Below are 4,916 nucleotides of genomic sequence, written 5' to 3'. Positions count from 1 at the left end.
TGACCAAGAGCTAGGTGCAATGGCATGCCCCTGTTATCCCAGTGATTCGGGGAAGCACAAATAAGACTGTAGTCCAGATCAGCCTGGACATAAAAGCAAGAACCTATCTCAAAAACAACCAATTCAAAAAGGGATACAGGGTGGCTCAAATGGTTAGGGCTCACACTCAGCTAGCACATGACCCTGAGTTCTAATCCCAGTACTGCCAGAAAAACACAAACTTTTCTTCCTTATGAATTCATATGTAGAGAGTGGAAAGTATATTTGTTCTTGCTTTGATTTTATTTAAGTAAAATTATCAAAGGATATTGAATTTTTGACATCTCCTGGCATTCTTTTTATAGGCAGTATGCTTTTTTTTAAAAACAAGAGCAGATACATGGTTACAACTCATTGTGCTAACATTTCTATCACTTCTAAATATGATTCAGCTGGACATCAAAAATCAGAAATCACCTGTGATATATCTCTTAAATAACCTTTGTTCTTACCCCAAATACTAAAGATATAAAATTATTTACTTAGGTATACTGACACATGACTATAATCCAGCATTAGGAAGGTTGAGGCGTATACAGAGTTTGAAACCTCTCTAGGATACATAGCAAGACTGTTTCAATAATTCTTTGTTACCACAAACCTTTGTGGGAAGAAGGGGGCAGAGTATGTATTAAAATAGGCCTAGGATCTCCTGTACATAACATAGGTTCTTACAAACATGTTAGCTGGGTATTGGTGGTTCATACCTATGATTCTAACTACTCTGGAGGCTGAGATATGAGGATCAGGGTTTCAAGTCCCCTCAGGCAGGAAAATCTTTCAGATTCTTATCTCCAATTAACCACCAGAAAACTGGAGATGACACTGTGGCTCAGAGTGGTAGAGTGCTAGCCTTGAGCACAAAAGCTCTGACACAGCACTCAGGTCCTGAGTTCAAACCCCTTGACTGACAATACCCACCTCCCACCCTCAACCACAACTTCATGTTACATACCTAACCTTTTCCCTTGTAAGTAATCACTGCTCTGAAAGAAAATAGAAAAAAGACCAATTAAGTAACTAAAAATTTGCACAATTAGCTCAACTTGATTATGTGATTCTTCTTTACTTGTATCTTTTCATCAAGAAAAAGGCTTAAAGTATCACTCACTTTTTGTGCAGTAGAAAATGTTAATAATCATAAACATACATGACTATTTTTCAACTAAAATGAATTAAAAAAATTCAGTTTTTACTTTTTCCTTTAACATGGGTAATCAATGCAAGAAATAGTAACATTTAATAAGTCTTGATACCTAAGAAGAAAATGGTCCATGGAGTGAATCAATGTGGTAAATTAGCATGTACATAACCAATAACACTACGTAACTCTATAAATTACTTCCTTTTCCAATCAAATGTTAATTTATATATTACCAAAATGATTTAATTACTTTCACTGCATATTGAATTCTGCATAAGTATTCAAAGATGAACATCTCCCTAATACAGTGAATTCTATTTCTCCCACATTGAAGCCTTATAAAAGCAAATATATACAATATATACACTAGTGTACAAATTCAAAATAAGCTACACAATTACATTATATACTATATTTTTTGACTTGAGACGTTTCAGTTAAATACTTTTGAGTTACACAAGTCTTTGACACTACATTTCTATACATGCTGTAAAGTTGTAAACAAGATTATTCAGAATAAATAACTACAAATTAAATATGGTAACACACCAGGTTCTTTAAATGTGCAGTAGTAAGAGGCATAGGATAGCCTCTGTCATTAAAACAGTTTCCAAGTACAGACAAAAATAGAAAGGATTCACACGTGACACAGTTGCACATTTGGGAAGAAACTGATATATTGGTCCTTTGAAAATACTGGTATAATTTGGAGATGAATTGGCAAAAACACTGATATGTACTCACTGGTATGTATCTGGGTGTACACACAGTATTACAGGAATCAAACCTAGAACCTTAATGCTAGGCAGACACTCTATTACTCAGCACCTTCCCAGCCCTCCACTTTCTTCTGGATTAATAAGGCTAACTAAACAAGACTAAGGAAACTAACCTGGTGCATAAGTCCCATAAGGACCAGTTTAATTTTATCTGCATCTGTTTAAAAAGCAGATCAGTTGCACGTAAATGTTTGTCTCAGCACAAAATAACCACCTTTGCCTGAAAAATGGCCATCACAGTATTTTCATGAAGACATTTATACTTAGAAAAAATTGATATGAACACAAAATCACTGAGCTTGTCTGTAGTCTGAAGGTATCCCTCTTAATGGCTAGGTACTACTTTAAAGTTGCATCTCCCTTCTAAAATATATACTTATTATCAGGGACAATCATGTCTAAAATTACAACCTATAGTTCATATTATCTATAGTGTCTAAAATAAGTACTACGTTTGAAAATACACAAACATGTATTAATTGATCAAAATCATTTTCAAATAAATAAAAAAAACCAAAGGGATGTATAGCATTAAAAAAGAGTAATATGGAAATGTATTTTGTTTCCAAAGCTAATATGAAGTGTGGTTTAATATATCACTGTTGCCAATTTTACTGTAATTAGATTAACTTCTAGTACTTTTAAGTAATGGAGAAACAAGTTCTATTTTCCAGAAAACACTTATAATTAGAATATATAACTTTAAAAAGGATAAAAAACCCCAAACAGAAGATTTTGGTCGGATATATAGTTGAGTTTGTAGGATATGAACAGTACAGTGTATTAAATTCCTGGAAGCATTCATATAATAGTATTTATATCAGAATCATTTCTGTATGTGATATATGGAAAATACAAAGTTCATTACTTTGAAAAAGAATAGAACTTATAATACCATGAATGTTGTCTATGAAGCACTGTCACAAACTCTTTTTGTGAGTTAAGACCAGGGGATAGATACAATGCTTTCTTTTTTTCTTTTTCTTTTTGTCAGTCATGGGCCTGAACTCTGGGCCTGAGTGCAGTCCCACAGCTCTTCAGCTCAAGGCTAGTGTTCTACCACTGAGCCATAGCACCACTTCTGGCTTTTTCTGCTTATATGGTGCTAATGAATCCAACTCAGTGCCTCATGCATGCAAGGCAAGCACTCTACCACCGAGCCACCTTCCCAGCCCCTACAATGCTTTCTTATGATTTACTACATCTAAACGTTCCATCCTGTCGTTTCATTACTATCACATTCTAACAGTCACAGTTGATTACTTCGAAATCAAAACATAATGTTCAATTATACAATTTACAAGGACAAGCAATAGCTGAAAAGCTATCTGTGCAATATAAAGTAATGGTCACAATTTAAGTTATTTTTTAGTATAAAGGTTCTGGCAAACACAGAATAAATAACTCTGGACCAGAATAGCTACTGAGTATAACAGTACTCTGGAGCAGGATTATGCCAATGAAACCTTATAGATATTGAGGACAAAAAATTTTCTCACACATGCAAAGTCATCTTTTAAAGCACATAGATAAAGAAGCACAAAGTCCCATTTCCTTTGTGGTAGAAAGAAAATATTTTAAGTTTTTGTTTTTCTAAACTATAATCATTTAAAAATAAGCCTAAGCCACATCACTGAATATAGATTATTTATAGATAGCTTATGCTAACAGTGGGAATTATGTAAGAGAAATTTGGAAGAAAAACTACTTGAAATTTAGGTTATATACAAATGGATTAGTAGCGATTAACTACTAATTTGGAGTGTACCTTTAGCAATACAAGTTATTAATATTAGTTGCTGGCATAACTATTTTAGAAGCACATTTAATTTTCCATTTTGATTTTCTCAGAATAAATGCTTCTGCTTTGTCTAGTAAGTGTGCAGTCTTGATGATCGAAAAGACTTTCAGGCCAGATAGATGAAGGCCATCCAAGAGCCACTGACTACTTTCATTCAGAAACATTTTTTCTTTGACATCTCAACATGACTTATTTGCATTTTTAATTAATGCTTTAACTTAAAAACCTTTTTCTTTTGTTGGTCATGTGCTTGAACTCAGGGCCTGGGCATTGTCCCTGAGCTTTTCTGCTTAAGGTTAGCACTGTACTACTTTGAGCCACAGTTTGGCTTTCTATTGGTCAATGGGAAATAGGAGTCTCATAGGTTTTCTTGCCTGGGCTGGCTTTGAACCCTGATTCTCAGATATCAGCCTCCTAAGTAGCTAGAATTACAAGCATCAGCCACCAGTGCCTGGCTTAAAAAAAAACATTTAAAAGATGGAAATTATCTTGGCTCAGGATATTCTCTATCTGAAAAAATGTCAACTTTATTGCTACTATTGGAAAGATGTTGATATTATTTGACAAGACTTATAATCATTATGTTTAAATTTTAAAATTGTATAATTCATCTTAGAATCAATAGTTACCTTAAAAATTCATTGACAGTTGCAAATAAAGCCTATGTGGTCTTTAGACAATCAATGAGACAATGTTATGATGGTAATCTTTATGTAGCAAGCATGTTATTAACAAATTAAGTCAAAATAAAGTGTGTTACAAACCTTATTTTCTCAAAGGATTCTCAATGGTGAACATTCTCAGCCCCAAATTTCCTGGTAAACATGTTTACTTTTGCAAATAGAGCAAATTTTAGAATGTATGGATCTCAATATTGATTCTCAAGTATAATTTAGTTCAATTGTAGACAATCTTTGATTAGGTTGATAATCTGTCAATTCAGTAATTACCCTTCCATATAATAGTACATAGGGTACCTTTTGGAAACTTAAGATTTATTAAGCCCATTGTTAGTACTGTCAGTTCTGTAATAAGCATAAGGAAATACAATGTGTCTTTGCCTTAAGTGATACCTACCAGGTATTTAGCTAAAATCCTCATGCTATAAATGTTAAGAACATTTTTACAGAAAAACTTAAAACAAAGGCCCATA

The sequence above is a fragment of the Dipodomys ordii genome, unplaced genomic scaffold, assembly GCF_000151885.1.
Source record: "Dipodomys ordii isolate 6190 unplaced genomic scaffold, Dord_2.0 Scaffold5, whole genome shotgun sequence".
Classification (NCBI taxonomy): domain Eukaryota; kingdom Metazoa; phylum Chordata; class Mammalia; order Rodentia; family Heteromyidae; genus Dipodomys; species Dipodomys ordii.
This window is presented reverse-complemented; position numbering follows the sequence as displayed.